The sequence below is a fragment of the Panthera pardus genome, unplaced genomic scaffold, assembly GCF_024362965.1.
Source record: "Panthera pardus isolate Hobbes unplaced genomic scaffold, ASM2436296v1 HiC_scaffold_16, whole genome shotgun sequence".
In the NCBI taxonomy this organism is placed as follows: Eukaryota; Metazoa; Chordata; class Mammalia; order Carnivora; family Felidae; genus Panthera; species Panthera pardus.
The window spans coordinates 111,062,008-111,078,632 of record NW_026526721.1 but is presented as its reverse complement, the minus strand read 5'-3'; the positions used below and the strand labels follow the sequence as shown (position 1 = coordinate 111,078,632).

Sequence of the window (16,625 nt, the reverse complement as noted above, 5' to 3'; positions counted from 1 at the left end):
GCATGGGGCCTACTTAAGATTCTCTCTTCTCTCTCTCTCTCTCTCTCTCTCTCTCCCTCTCCCTCCCTCTCTTTTCTCTTGTTCTCCCCTTTGCCCTTGCTTGCACTTTTTCTCTCTCTCTAAAATAAAAAAAAAAATTAAAACCATTGTTAAAAAACCCACAGAATTATTCATTCAATGTGTCATATATATGTAAGGAGAATCACAATAGGGAGAGATAGGATTAATTTTTGCTTTATCTGTATTTTTACACTATAAACACAACAAAGTAAGTATTTTTATTTTATAATTTTTGAAAGTTAGGTAAATAATTTTTCAATAATCCTCCAAAGTGGTTGTTTATGGCCCCATTTTACAGAGGAGGAAACAAGACTTAGAAATAATAGCTGGGGCACCTGGGTGGCTCAGTTGGTTAAGCATCTAACTCTTGGTTTTGGCTCAGGTTCATGATCCTGCAGTTTGTGGGTTCTAGCCCCGCATCAGTCTCTGTGCTGACAGTGTGGAGCCTGCTTGGGATTCTCTGTCTCCTTCCCTCTCTGTTCTTCCCCAACTTGGGCTCTCTCTCTCTCGCTCTCTCTCGCTCTCTCTCTCTCAAAAATAAATAAATAAGAACTTAATAAAAGAAATAATAGCTGACTTGTCCAAGACTAAACAATAGAAATAAAAAATTAATTCAGGTTCATCTTAGACCTTCTATGCAGATGCTTTTCTCTAGATCATAAGCCCAAATGATCTTGTATTTTGTACTAGTCAAAACTTTCCTAGGGAGATACCTAGGTTGGAAACAGATATGGGAGCTATAAGTATTTGCCAATTGATGCCATGGAAGTATAATGGAGAGAGTGTCAATAAGAAGAGGACCAGGCCCAGAACAGAATCCTGAGAAGCAGAAATATTTAATGGATGAACACAGTTAAGGCACCCTCTAGCAAAGTCAAAGGAGAAATTGTTACACAATCAGAAGGAGAGAGTGAGGAACTCGAGCACAGAGAGCACTTCTATAAGAAGGAAGTGGTCAACAGTGGCATATGCTGCAAGGAAGTCAAGTAAGGGGGCTATGAAGTATCATTTGGATTTGGTAACATCCAAATGACCAAGGTCATTTGATGACTTTGGCAAGAAAGTCTTGGTGAATAGAAGCAGAAACCAGAATGCAGGGAGATGAAGCATGAGGAAGACAGAAGAATTTCAGAGTATGCCAAGTCTTCAAAAATTTACACATAGAATTATGATATGGTCGAGCAATAAAGAACACTTGCATCCAGCAATTTCTATTTATGGGGTCTATACCCAAAAGAATAACCCCGAAGAACTGAGATATTTGTATATCCATGTTCATAGCAGGATTATTCACAAGAGCCAAAAGGTGGCTACAAACACAGATGCCCATCGAAGGATGAATAAATAAATAAGAGATGATGTATACATATAATGGAATATTATTCAGCCTTGAGAAGGAAGAAAATTCACACAGATGCTACAACCTGGGTCCACCTAAATGAGATAAGCCAGCCACAAGGACCAATGTCCTAGATTCCATTTATATGAGGTATCTAGAGAAGTCAAATTCGTAGAGACAGAAAGTAGAATGGTGGCTTCCAGGGACTGGTTGGGGGTTGGGAGAGAAGAGGAATGGGAAGTTATTGTTTAATAACAGTAGAGTTATTGTATAGAGTTTCAGTTTGGGAGGATGAAAAAATCTAGAGATGGATAGTGGTGATGGTCATACAATAATGTCATATACTTAATGCCTCTGGATGATACACATGAAAATGATAAAAATTGTCAGGGCTCCTGGGTGGCTTGGTCAGATGAGCATCCGATGCTTGATTTTGGTTCAGGCCATGATCCCAGGGTCATGAGATTGAGCCCTGTGTTGCTGAGCCCTGTTGGGCTCAAGCAGAGAGCCTATTTGGGATTCTGTCTCTCCCTCTATCCCTCCCTTCCATTTGTGCTCTCTCTCTATCTAAAATAAAATTTAAAAAAAGATAAAAATTGTCTATTTTATGTATATTCCACCATAAGCATACACAAACACAATATACACAAGTATATGTGCGTGCGCGCGCGCACACACACACACACACACACACACCCCAGGACTTCAAGGAAGTCAATGACAACTTTTTCAAATGGGAAAGTAATAGGGAGGGGTAGTCAGAGGAGAGCTGTTTAAGATGGACCCTTGAGCATAATTAGAGAAATAGAAATCCACATCCACCATCCAGGTAAAAGGAACACAAATACTGGGCAAGGACATTAAAATCATCTGCGGACGTCAGCACTACGCTTCAATAGCAAGCCTGGGTCTTTGTTGGGCAGATGGGCCTCATGGTTTATAACAGAACTCAAGTACAATCATATTGAACAGTTTTCAAAACACTTAGAATCTAAGCAATATTAATCACGAGTAACTTTTTCTTCAAGGATTTTCTTATAAGTATCTCACTAAAGAATTCAAATCAAATTTTATATTGATGACACTCTGGCATTTTGCTGCTGTTGTGGTGGCAGCTTTGTTAATATTGTTTGTTGTTTTATTTTTACTTCCTGCAAATTCACATCAATCAGGAGTTTAGGTGAAATGGAAAAACGTTTCCATTTTTAATCATCCCCTAATTGCTCTTTACTGCCCTTTCGAAACTATGGTTAATTAAAAAGCATACCCCGAGAGCATGATAGTTTCCAAAGTCCAGAAAGTGGTTCTTGCAGCGTGTGGAGGTTTGACAATTTACAGTTATTCTTGCAATCCGCCAGCCGCTTCCTCTTCCCTTCCCCAACAGCAAGGGAGGGTGGGAGGGGCTGCCACATACAAATTGCGGCTATTCATTTGCTTCCATTATTCAGTAACCTGCGAGAAGAATGTGTATGAGTATTTCGTTCTATTTGAAGTTGACGGGAGTATTGGCCTTGATCAACTGTTTTTATGTCCTTTTTCTACCGTTGTCCCTACTACCCCGTAAATATTTTCAATTAGCGTTCCAACCTGTTAGAAACTTAACCAGTGATGTTCAGCATTGCAGGACCAGCACCTGTTTTTTATTCTTGTGGCCGAACTTTAGACAGACCATAGCTTATGGATAAGCAACAGTTTCAGTTTTGCAATTCTTTATCTGTATGTAACAGGCAGCTATTCATGAGAAAGGAAGTTTAAGGCCTGTAGGTAAAAAACCACTACCCAGATTCCAGGAAAAAAGTCCGTTTACTGAAGTTTTTTTTTTTTTCTTTCTTTCTTTGTACAATATGTCTGCAGTCAGATTAGCATTTAGGTCATACTCTGAAGAGTTTAAATTAATTAGCCTTATAAAAGCAAGTTAATTCCTCATGTATCAGCTTGACAGTTTTTGTCTGCATAGAGCAGAATTTTGTTTTTCTATGATTATCTTTTGGCCACAGAGGAGATGTTTCCTTATGTAAATGAGCATTACATAATCAAGTATAGATTTCAATAGCTTAACTTTTCAAAAACTTGCTCACACATATACATTTGTGTATATGTTAATTATATATGAATACACACACAAATTATAGTCTGTTACCATGATTCCAAATGTGACGTTTGTGAATAACTCCATTCTCCATAGAATGTATAAAGCAAAATGACTCTGGTGTTTCACAACTTCCTCTTTTGGTAGACTGTCCTTTTGCAGAGAGAAAAAAAAAATGACTAAAAAGAGCTAAGCAGAGAGTCAGAGCCCTTTCAGATGGTGGTTAACTCAACTATTTAAGGAGCTTAACAAGCAACTGAAAATAACACAGCGGTAAGAAGAAAGTGTTAACTTGCTATTTTTTATTTTTATTATTTGGATTGCTGTTTATGTAATAACAATTTAAATGTTGGCTGCATTATAAAATAGGTTAGCTTAATCTGACAATTCTTACGGAAATAGTCCATATTTTAAATGAAAAACTTTAGTAAATTTACAGCTTCAACCGCACATTCAACCTTTTAAAAAGCTGGAAGATTTTGAAGTTCTTATTGATCTCCAAATTATTTTAACTGAAAAGTAAAAAAAAAATTATTTATTTTCATAATTTTGTACACAATTTAGTGCCAAAAGAACTTTCATACTAATGTAAATTTTGAGAACTTTTTCTTCCCTTAGCTCTAGTAAATTCCTAACATTTGTAAGTTATCCTAGTTACATTTGTTAATTTTGCATAGTATTAGTTGGACATTTTCCAGGATAAAGATATTTTTGCATTTTTTCTACCCACTGTGAAAATATAGAGAATTATTTAAAATGTGACATTTCAGTCTTATCTTTCATATCATCACATTATGATGATATTTAAATACTTAGGAAAAAAGCAATTCGTACTGTAGATAGTAGTATTTAAAAAAGTAAATAAGTAAATCAAATTTTAGAAATTTATGTTTGTCTTAAGATTAATTCCCAGTTATAATGCTTAAAAGTGGAGTAAAAACTAAAAGTCAAACCCTTTGAATTCGTAATTGCAGATCAAAATAAGCTGAAACTAATTTCATTAGGAAATTCTAAAGTAATCTAAATCCAACAGAATTTTTTTATTTGTGCCAAGCCAGAGTAATATATATGCATATTAACTATTTAATATAATTACATTTATCACGCAGCGATTTGTAAATCTTTTTTAAGCAAATAATATATTTGAATGCTTACTTAATTTGGTTTGCTTTCTTAATTAATCAGGTGGCTTCTGAAAAAGAAAGTCCACATTGTTCCATAAATTAATGGATTTAATTTTAATCAATTTGGGTAAACGATGCTGTCACGCTGGTTCTATTACATTACCTAGAAAATAAGGTGTTGTTGTTTTTTTTTAAATTATTTTCATGCCATGTGCTGTGACAGGAGTCACTGTCTTTCGATTATAGAGAGAAGAAGAACAGATTGTTAGTGTTAGAAATTCAGGAAACGAACTGTTGACTCAAGTTTGACATTCTTAACCAGATCAAAAATTTACCATCAAATTGATAGTTGTGAGAAATCCATTAAAATTGTGCACGTCCTTCTTTATGTATCACACGCTAGTTACACACAACTATTTCCATCAGAACTTGGTTGTGTCCTTTGCAACAACACCACGTCTAATGCCCCTCTCTTTAAAAATAAATGATGGAAGTATTCTTAAATGTCTGGAATTTTAAATATGAGATATTTTGATATCATAAGCTATTAAGTGTTGTGGGTTTGTTGTACGTAGTGTGGTGTTACACTGAATAGCTGATACCAACCAAGCAAAAACATAGTCAAGGAAATTATGATCTAGATTGATCAACACTGTAATTCAGACTGGCAAATGAAGGCCAAAGAAGTAGAGAAAATTCTATCTAGCTGGCGTGATGGATGTGTTGCTGTTGTGGTGGTTGTGTTTGTTGGGAACTCTTAGTCTCCGAATGAACCGTCTAGTTCTAGATTATGGAGATTAAGTTTAGAATTTGCTCCATGACAAAATTATATGTACCAAAAAAAAAAAAAAAAAAAATGAGTGCTACCTGGCTGAGTTTCCATGAGCTATATGGTTTGTTAAAGGAGAAGGTCTTGTCATTATTGGGAGAACAGCAAGATGCATTGCATAGGCTTTTTATTTCACATGGTGTCATAAGAAAAAGCATTAAGACCCCCCCCCCCAATCCACATTTTTAAAGTGAAACTGATATAATATTGTAAGTAATTTATTACATAAATTTTTACTTTTCAACTACAGACATAAATTGTACTGTGTTTCGTTAAGATTACATTCATATGACACACTGAGACATAAATCTTCACTGAATCATAAAGTTGAAGCTGGATGACTGCTGTATAGCACTGCAAAATTTTGTATCTGTCTTAATAAGACGTGGTTGTCTATATGATGTGTGCGTGTTCTTGCTGGGTGTCTGTCAGACTGCTGCCATCCAGGGTTGATCCAACGAATCTCACAGTTTTGTTGGGTGTCTGTCCCCTCCTTCACAGTGGGAACTTTCTAAAGCCGCCCACCTGGGCAAGAGAATGACCTATTTCTAGAGGGCTCTATCCCACCTCACTAATATGTTACCTTTCAAATAATAATTTCGCTTTGAAACAATAAGGCTATTTGTTCTTAACATAGATGACCGGACTCCCAAAAGAACTTTTGAAACATTGATGCCCTTGTTTGGTTAGTTTTCCTTTTTTTTGTTTTTTGTTTTTTGTTTCTTTGTTTTTTGGCCATTGTCTCATTTGCAAAAGTAAAGATGAGAGCTTTTTGCTGGAAAGATTATAGTTTGAGGGCAGACTCAGAGGGATGGCGTGTTTTGGATTCAGAAACAAAAATCCTCTAAATCTGGATAATATGGCTTTTTCAGCCTTTTTAAAAGCAAATTGTGTCCACTTACATCCATTGATTTTCTATATTCATATTTCTTCTATTAATGAAAAGATGTGTTATATGGGAAAATTATTATGTTCCCAAAAATATGTGCTTTGGAAGTACATATGATTGTAAGAGGGAATATGAATCTCATTTCCACACAAGAAAGAATCTCTGCAAATATAAAGAATAAAGGCAAATTCTTTTATATTTCTGAGTATTTCCTTTAAAAAAGAAGCATTATATGTGGTCTAATTTATACATCTGCATTCTAGAAAATAAAAACACTGTTTAATGCTTAAATCTTTAGAGCGTAAATTATGTGTTGTTTGAGAATTACTATTACATTGCCAATGCTTCCCTAACATCAGTGATATTTTTATGATGTTATATGAACTAGAAATAGGCATTTAGATTTGATGTCTTCTAAATACTTTCCAGCTTTGTCTTTTCATCTTTCTACATGTGTGCAAAATGGGCTTACATTCTCCAGTATTGCTACGGAAAACAATAAATTTGTATTTTTAAATGCAAATTTAAAGAAAAATAGCATTAAAACCATTAATTCATAATGGAACCATGGACAGTGAAGCAGAAATGAAGTTAGATTACTGTTCTTACTCCATGAACTAGTATAAAATGTCCCAGCTCATTTTTATAGAAATTAATTGTAAGTTCTCAGTTTTTTCCACATTTAGTGGTTATCACAGTCTAAAAATTCTTTTCACTTTGGAAACAAACAAATAGTAATATGATCTTGAAAAAAATCACCACAGTTCTGATTCTGGAAAAAATAAATAAATTAGCAGCGTTTTTCTTTAAGCATACCTCAGTTCAATTTGTTTTCACTTTGCATAAGAAAAAAAATTGAAGCAGAATGCTTTATGCTCTTCCTGTGTTGGTGAACAGATCTGAATTAGAGGAGAGGCAGGAACATCGTCTAGACAATTAGGCTGCCTTCTGAGTAAAAATCATATATCTAATGCCATTGGAGTTTTTAAATGCTCACTAGAAATGCTTATTATACTTCGTTTACTTAATTTTTGTATTGAGAAATAATTTCAAGCTCAAAAGAATTGTAAAAATAAGAATTGTATAGTGGACACCTATATACCCTTACCCAGGTTTGCCTAATCTTAATATTTTACTCTAGTTGCTTCATAATTTGCTTATGAATGAATGAAGCATAGTTGCTTCATTCTTTCTCTCTCCATATCTTTCTGTCTCCATTTTTTCTTTCCTGAACCACTTGAGGGTAAGTTATAAAAAACATGACCCTTAACTTCAGCTTGTAATTACTAAATATAGAAGTAGTCTCTTATGTAATGGTTGCAATATCCATTTCATAAATTTACATTGATACCATACTTTTATCTATTATTGGCCCATATTACAATTTGCTATTTATCTAATAATGTCCTTTATAATTTTCCCCCTCCAGTAAAGCATCCAGTTTAGAGTCATGTGTTACATTTATTTGCAATGTCTCTTTAGCCTCCATTAATCTGGAACATTTCCACATCATTTCTTTGTCTTTTATAAAATTAAAACCTTAAAGTCTACCCACCAACTCTTTTTTTTTCTTTTTTTAACATTTATTCATTTTTGAGAGACAAAGCATGAGCAGGGAAGGGGCAGAGACAGGGAGACACAGAATCTGAAACAGGCTCCAGGCTCTGAGCTGTCAGCAGAGTCCAACACGGGGCTCGAACTCACAAACTGTGAGATCCTAACCTGAGCGGAAGTCGGACGCTCAACCGACTGAGCCACCCAGGCACCCCTCTTTTTTTTTTTTTAACCGTGTTGCTCATTTTGTATTTGTCTGACGTTTCCTCACAATTAGATTGTGGTTTTGCAGTGTTTGCTAGAATACTGCACAGGTGATGATACCTAGGGTCACAGGATGCTCATCTATCCGCCAATGGTATTGTTAATTTTGGTTGAGATGTCAAAGTGTTGCCTAATTTCTCCACATTGTAATGACAACTCCTCATGAAAAATTTCCTCTTGGGTTAATATTAATTGATGTTCTCATCTGATGCAGTCTTGACTGTAATGCATTACAGTTATAAAATCACGATTTTCCAGCTCCAACACTCCCGGCACGTTTCAGTCAGCCTTTTGTACTCTAATGTAAGCAAAATCTCCCCTCTCTCCTGTATTTAATTACTAATTTGTATATCTGTTCCCGATATTAACTCAGGAAATTTTGTCTTTCCAATGGGTTATAATTCCTTACTGCCTTAATTGTTATGGTGCTCAAATTGTCCACATCTGACCAATGAAGACTCTTTATTCTGGTTTCTATGTCCCTGTGGCCAGCTTCCCTCGTATTAGTACGCACTTTCTTACTTTCTGGCATAAAAAGATGTTCTAGGCTAATCTGGTACCTAGCACATCCCAACCCTGGAATCATCCATTTCTCATTTCTTTTAATGGAAAATGGTCTAAAAGGCCAAATCTGGGTTAGGTATTCTCACTGCCACTGGAGTGCTTTTCTTTTTTGACCCTTCCAGCAAAAATATATTAATGCAAATACACACATACAGACACAAACATACAAGTATGCATACAAAAATGCATATGCATGCATTCATAAAAATTTATATCCATACACATATGTTTTGGACATCCTGCATTCACCTGCTATTTCCAATTCCAATCCATTCCCAGAAGGTTCTTTTTTGCCCTCACCTATGCCATGTTTGTGTGTCCCTTCTTCCACAGTGTGAGCCCTGGATCTGAACATCAACGTGTTTACTCATTTACTCAATTCTATAAAGCATCTAAGAGGCACCTGGGTGACTCAGTCGGTTAAGCTTCCCACTTTGGCTCAGATCATGATATCTTGGCTCGTGAGTTCAAGCCCCACATTGGGCTCTGTGCTGACAGCTCAGAGACTGGAACCTGCTTTGAATTCTGGGTCTCCCTCTCTCTCTGTCCCTTCCCCGCTCATGCTCTGTCTCTCTCTCTCTCTCTCTCTCTTTCAAAAATAAATAGAAAATTGTTAAATAATTTAAGAATTAATTTACCCAAATCACTACAATAAACCCACCAAAAAGAATTCAGGGTTTGTGTGCACCTTCTCCCTCCACACACTCATTCCCCACCAAACACTGTGTTTATTAGTTACTTGGATGAATTCCTTTCTTCCTTCCTTCCCTCTTCCCTCCATCCCTCACACGTTTTCTTTCTTTCCATTTCAGGTTATCATAGTATTCATCTGAAATACAATTAGATTGATTTGTTTCTGTTTGTTTCCAGTTTTAGAATTTTTTCCCTTTGCATTCTTATTGGTTTAATTTTATTTTTTACTTGATTGACTTTTAATTGTTTTTCCTAGCCATGGAGATTAAGTGCCTCTTGCCCAAGCCATTTCTGTTAAACAAACCTGATGGTCCTATTTCAAATGTTACGATACAACTCAGAAATACCTGTGTGAGTTATTGGTTAAACTTTTAGCTTTATATTTCAATTCTGTTTAATCTACATTTAGTCTGAAGCTAATTATCTGTCACGTATTCCAAAAAGTGGTAATTTCCATAAAGAAAGTAAGTACCAGTGGTCTTTGGTCAACCTTATGAATTTATTATTCCAGAATGGATTTTTAAAATTAAATGTGCATATAGCATCACACTTACAGAAAAATAGGCAAGGAAAGAAGCAACCATGAATTTGTATAGTCCATAAGCACTGGAAAAATTCTCACCCTCTTCTATGAGTCATTCTAGAACATTCCTGTCCCTTGTACTCTCCCATATTCTCCTCATAATGATGGACACATCCTGATATTTGTGGTAGGAAGAGAGAGTTGATGAGTGCCAAGACTCATTTTCAATTTCCATTCTGTCACTTACTGCCTGTGAATCTTGGATGGTTACTTCTCTCTCCAGATATCTAACCCCATAACTTTAAATTAAAAAAAAAAGTTATACCTCCTTAAATTTTGCCAGCTTATGAACTCATACCTCAAAGTGATTATTAAACCTCAGATGTTAATAGGCATCTTAAAGTTAACACGTTCAAAATAAAGCCCCTCATTGCCCACCCTTCTCTCTGCTCCATGCCAGTCTTATTTGGTTAGTAAATGACATGATCTTACACCCAGTTATCCAGGTCAAAAGTGTCACTGGTTTCTTTCTTTCCTTCACCTGCATCCTACTTATCAGCAAGCTTGTCAGTTCTGTTTCCAAAATATATTCCAACATTGACCAGGCTCACCCCTTCCACCATTTCGAGCACAGTGAAAGACACTATCATCTCTGTTCTGGACGTTTCTCTCTTTTTCTACTCTCTCTGTCAAGACAGAGAGCTTGCACAAGTGGTGAAGGGGCAGCGGGAGAGGGAGATAGAGAGAATCTCAAGCAGGCTCCGTGCCCAGGGTAGAGCCCAACGCGGGGCTCGATTGCACAACTGTGAGATCTTTTTCTACTCTCGCATCCCTACCAGCATGACCTTTTAAAATAGAAGTCAAATCCTGTGACTCCCTGCTCAAAATTCTTCAATGGATTCCTATTTTAATTATGAAAAAAAATCCAAATTCCTCACTATTGCTTATATGTATTATCCTCTACTTACATCTCCTCCCTCACATCCTTCCTCTTATCCCGTCATTCACGATGCTCTGGCTCCACTCCTTATTTTGCTTCTGGAGCTTCCTAAACTCATTCCTGACTCAGGGACTTTGCACATGCTCTTCCCTCTCTTGGCATGTTCTTCCCACACATTACTGTGCACAACTCTTCCTTCTTTAGATGTTCAGATGATCCTCCTAAAGGGTGTCTTCCATGACCAACTAAATATTTTATTATAGTGTCCCTAACCCAGTCACTGTGTCCTTTTACCCCCTTTTAATTTTCTTGATAGCACTTAATACCACACAAAACCTTTGTTTCTTTGTTTAATTATTTATTCCCTGTTCCTCCCACTGACAGGTAAGTTCCATGAGGGTAGGGTTTGGTCTGTTTTGTTCATATTATATCCTCGGTGTCTAGAAGAATCCCTGAAACATATTAGGTCTTCAAATGATGATTAAGCAAAAGGCCTCAACAGTTTTGAACCTTAGATACAAATAAAACAAGCATGATAAAAATAACCGCTATCTCCCAAGGTCATGTGGAGGAGGCCATGATTACCGTAGTGTTCTAAACTGCCATGCGATTGTCAGGTGGGATACTTCTGTTAGCACTGAGTGAAAGGAACTGACACAAAAGAAGTGGTCCCTGGGGACAACAAATAGACCGAGAAGTTCTCTTTTTTGTGTGCACTGGCTCTCTTCCATGGAGCTAAAAAGAGACTGGTTCACAGTGGGTGCCACTAATCTCTTAGAATCCTGGGGGCAGTCACTCTGCATTGCCGCCCCACTGCCTTTGCACTGGTTCTGCCTCTGCCCTCACCCCCAAGGAACACATGTGCCCGCCCTTCCTTGCCAGCTAGGGTTCATCGCTTCCCTCAAGCCAGATGGAAGACCAATCTCCTTCCAGAATTCTTTCCTGATTCACCATCTGCCTGTTCTGGCCTCATGGCTATGCATATAGTTCACATACTGTTGTGTAATTATTTGCTGGTTCTATTTTTTGATCTTGGAGTGGATTTTAAAGGCTATTTTAGGAATATTGTTTGGAGTTGTTTTGTGTGTGTATCCAACATATCAAGTTTAAGGTTATAAACCTATGACTTGGTTCTTGAGATTATTAGGTCCTAAATAATGATGATGATGGTGGTGGTGGTGATGATGATGATAATGTTAATAATAATAGCTTTACTATTATAGTTTTTAGTACTCGTTTTTAGCACCATTGCGTATCATTTTTAGTACCAGGTTTTAGTGCCATTTTTAAAATGCCATTGTATTTAATACCATTGTGCTTCACAGGATTAACTAACGAATTTAAAACCCTCATAGACTTTGTGAAATAAGTACCCCGAGTACTATTTTACAGATTTAAGGGGGGAAAAAGACAGGTTCAGAGAGAGTTTGATAATGGTCACAAAATTGGTCCCGGTGTGTCTGTCTCCACAATGGATCTTTACCATGTTCACATACTGCCCCTGGTATTTATACTGAGCCACTTTTTATTTTCTATTCTATGGTCCTCCCAGAGGAGGGATGTGGTGACCCTGCCTTTGTGGTTCTTCTCAAGAAGTGGGTTATGCGAAGAGACAATTTTAATTCTTGTGAGAGGCCTCTGTTTCCATTTTGAAGTGCATTTATTCGTGTATTCATCTATCAAGAATTATGCATGAAGCACTCATCTAGATGCTAGGAAAACAGTGATGACCAAGCCCAAATTTCTACCTGAAGGAGCTGAGGTTCAGTCCAGTGGGAGGCAAGACAATGACTAAGCCGGTAAACAAGTAAATGTTTACGAAGGGAATTTCGATGATGCTAGATAGCAGCATGAAGACCATTCAACAAAGTAAAAGGATAGACAGGCAGAGAAGCAAAGTTCCTGTACCTAGCTGGCCTTCCAGGTGGCCTCTCCGAAAGGGACATATTTAAGCTAAGACCTGAATGATGGGGACTTTGAGAGTGCCATGCAGAGGACCCCGGGAAGAGTGCTGGGCGAGTGCAGAGGAGGCAGGAATGAGTTTGGCATATCTGAGAAGCAGAAAGGAGGAGTCCAGGTCACATGGGGGTAGTGAGAGATGATACTAAGAAGCTGGGGCTGAAAAAAGGCCAGGTTCCTTAGGTTGTAGGCTAAGGCAAGGAGTTGTACACTGCGAGCAAATATTTGCAGACATGCATGTGTGTGTACTTGGGAAATGAGTGCAACGGGTGACCCATTCGCTCTCTGTGTTTAACATAGGCCAAGAAAAACTGTTGCTTGAAGAGAAGCAGGGATTACTACATAGGGCAAAAGCTTTCTTAGGTGGTAAATTATTATATTTAGATAAATTTCAATAAGCTGAGTTTATCTTCAGAGGTTAACTACATTTACTTGCCTTCTCATTTTTAAAAAAAAATTTTTTTTAACGTTTATTTATTTTTGAGACAGAGAGAGACAGAACATGAACGGGGGAGGGTCAGAGAGAGAGGGAGACAGAGAATCGGAAGCAGGCTCCAGGCTCTGAGCTGTCAGCACAGAGCCCGACACGGGGCTCGAACTCACGAACAGCGAGATCATGACCTGAGCCGAAGTCGGACGCTGAACCGACTGAGCCACCCAGCCGCCCCTTGCCTTCTCATTTTTATAATTGGTATGGGTTTGATGAAAGTGAAAGGGCTTAAATATTATTTAAATGTGTCAATTTCAGATTTTTCAGTAAAATTCTTATGGAATAACTGACCTTCGTCATGGCCATTGAAAACAGGTACCCTGATGTCTGGTAATGGGGTCACCAGGCACGTTAGTTTCTGCATGGATAAGAAGCAGAAAAGACTAGAGAAAAGGCTGTTTTCTAGTCTCTGAAGACAACAGATGTTCTCCTATTTATTCTTCTCAAATCCCAGCACCAGTGATGGTAGGGACCCTTACAACATCAACCAATTCCTATTATAAGTAGCGATTACTTACTCTGCATTTCCAGAATAATTATAAATTTCCTCTGATTTATTTTTATTATCCCAAGAGATCTAAATCATCCAATTATTACCTTTTAAATCCCAGAATTAGATGGATACAACTTTTGCAGGGGGAGTTGGGTGGTTGAATATGATTTGGGAAAGGAATATAGAATATCTTACTAAAAAGGACTTCTCCTCCTCCTTTTCCTCCTCCTCCTCCTCCCTCTCACCCTCTCCTTCCTTTTCCTTCTCCTTCTTCGTATTAGTATTAGTATTAGTATTAGTATTAGTATTAGTATTAGTATTATTTAAACAGACCTAATATTTATTAGGGACAAGAACAAATGGCCTCCCCACATACTTAAGAAGTTAATGACAACGAGTATGGCTGTTTGTGTTAAGAGATGACAATGAAAAAAATCTACCCATGGCATTGGACTGGGTGTGGCTAGAAGGATGACAATGGGTGGGGTAGAGAGGAACACAGTCATAGTTTCCCCAAGGCAGGCAGACATGATATTGTAGGAGCCACAAGCTGACTTATGAGTGTTCCTGTCAATGCCCAAAGAGAAAACTATTTTGTTGGTGGTATTGGGAAGTATGGAGGAGCACAGGTGACTTGTGTGCTATTTAAGCCATGCAGTCCATTGAATCATGTAAATATGTGGGTATGATGACTCACTGTATTGTTGGATTATTGCAAAGTGTGAGATGGTGTGTGGTTTCCAACTGCACGCGTGTGTAAATGCATGAATATCTGCAGTGTGTGAATATTTAGGGAACACCCCTGAAACATGAAGCCGCTTCCTGACCTGCTGCCCATAGGTGGACAGATTAATTAAGAAGCAAATATATTGAAGTATGAGAGTACCAGGCTTTTTACAATAATAATAGTACACATTTGTTGACATGAACTAGATGCAGAAGGGGAGCGTAGAAGAGCATGTGGGTTTGGGGCATGATTCCAGAATTGGATGCTAAAGATGCCTTCTCCAGAACCAGGAGGCCTCTCCTCCTGCCTTATTTGGCTTTGTTCCTCTGGTTGGTGACCCATCACATTGGAAAAGAATCTCTTTCAAAAGTGTAAATGTTCCTCTTTCTGTGGGTGATGTCATCATTCCTGTGGCCCAAACCTTTGTTACTAAATAGTACTTAGCAACACAAAATCATTATGTTCTCCGCTTAAAGTTCTGAGGGTGTTTGTTCTGACGAAATTGAGAGATACATTTTTTCAGCGAGGAAAGAGTAAAAGCTGAAAAAGAGGGAAGCTATGCTTGGAACAATCTCTTGACTTGTGTTACTTAAATGAAGCAAGTAGACAACTAAATTTTTATCCCGTGGCAACAGCTCTGACTGCATAAAAAAAAAAAAATCACATATGGTTCCAAAGGATGTGGTTTCCATGCAACTGTGCATTATGTACTCTTTTTTAAAGTGGAAGATGCCTTTTACTTGGCTTGGCTTGTCCTTCCCATGTTGTCTTTTTCTTTTTTTTTTTCTTGTAAAGTGGGTGGGGAAAGTTAGACAAAAGAAAGATGTGCTCTGGTCAATTAAAAGTGATGTTTGAAAAGTGCCTGTTTATCACTCCAGGGAACATCTTGGATTCCCTTTTGATTACATCCTACCTGTCCATTCAAAAAACTCTAAGAGGATTTGTCTTTTATCTTATAAACAATAGCTGTACATTTCTTAAACTTGTAATTTGATTTTAATCCTCATATCTTGAAGAAATCTGCCGTTTAACATGAGCTTATTTTTAAAATAGCCTATGTTTTTTGGGGGCACCTGGGTGGCTCAGTCCATTAAGTGTCTGACTTTGGCTCAGATCATGATCTCATGGTGAGTGAGTTTGAGCCCTGCATTGGGCTCTGTAATGACAGCTTAGAGCCTGGAGCCTGCTTTGGATTCTGTGTCTCCCTCTCTCTCTGCCCCTCCCCTGTTCATGGTTTCTCTTTCTCTCAAAAATAAAAAACAACCCCCCCCCCACACACAATTTAAAATAATATAAAATATTATTAATATTAAATATCCCATTTAAAATAATAATAATGCTGTGACCTCTGTTAGGTCAATTCCCATGAAATCATTATCACAATTCTATGAGGGAGATAATTTAAGTTAGTGGAAGACTAAGAGTTGAAGAGATTGATTAGAAATATGTGCCTAATGACAGACTCCAAAGACCGTCTTTATTTCATAGAAGCCAAGGCATGCATGTGCAGAACAACAGCCTTTGAAGTAACAGCCCCTTATTTTTTAACCTAATTCTTCTAAAAAGTGAGGTGCGTACATAGGCCATTGTACCAGTCGGGGTGGGGGAGAGGTGGCTATGCTTTTTCCAAGAGCAGCCAACAATATGGGCAGAAGGACAAGGTTGTAGCAGGCATGACTCTTGCCATTGGAAGCTGGCCCATGTGTCATATTTGGCACAGGAATACCTATTGCCAATAACACCAAAGGAGACAGTGTTTTACCCCTAGTCACCTGGTAATTTAGTCATAAATGAAATAGATTTAGTTCAGCTGGCTTCTTGCATCACAGTAAGGAAACTATCCAGACTTGTACCAAGTATCATCCATGCACTCCTTTTTCTTAATAATTAATTTTGGCTATCTCAAACAAGTTGGATATTTGGTGCCAGATGCGCCCTTTTCCACAAGTTCAAGTCTAATCTAACAAAGTTAACACCTCCCAAGGCTCACATAGAGCTCGTGGTATTTAGGGAACCTGACCAACTATTTACAGTTTCTTCTATGACAGACCTACCAGAATATCGTAAGAAGAAACAGACTTCAAAGTC

At 37.6% G+C, this 16,625-nt stretch overlaps 1 protein-coding gene across 1 annotated transcript in view; it reads left to right on the top strand.

Moving 5' to 3' along the window:
* Positions 1-3,657: 3,657 nt before the first annotated feature.
* Positions 3,658-16,625, top strand: part of MBNL1 (muscleblind like splicing regulator 1) — a 206,159-nt gene continuing 193,191 nt past the window's right edge. Inside the window, exon 1 of the mRNA XM_053903704.1 lies at positions 3,658-3,761. The gene's annotated coding sequence lies outside the window, so the exon portion shown is untranslated. The remainder of the gene's footprint in view (positions 3,762-16,625) is intronic.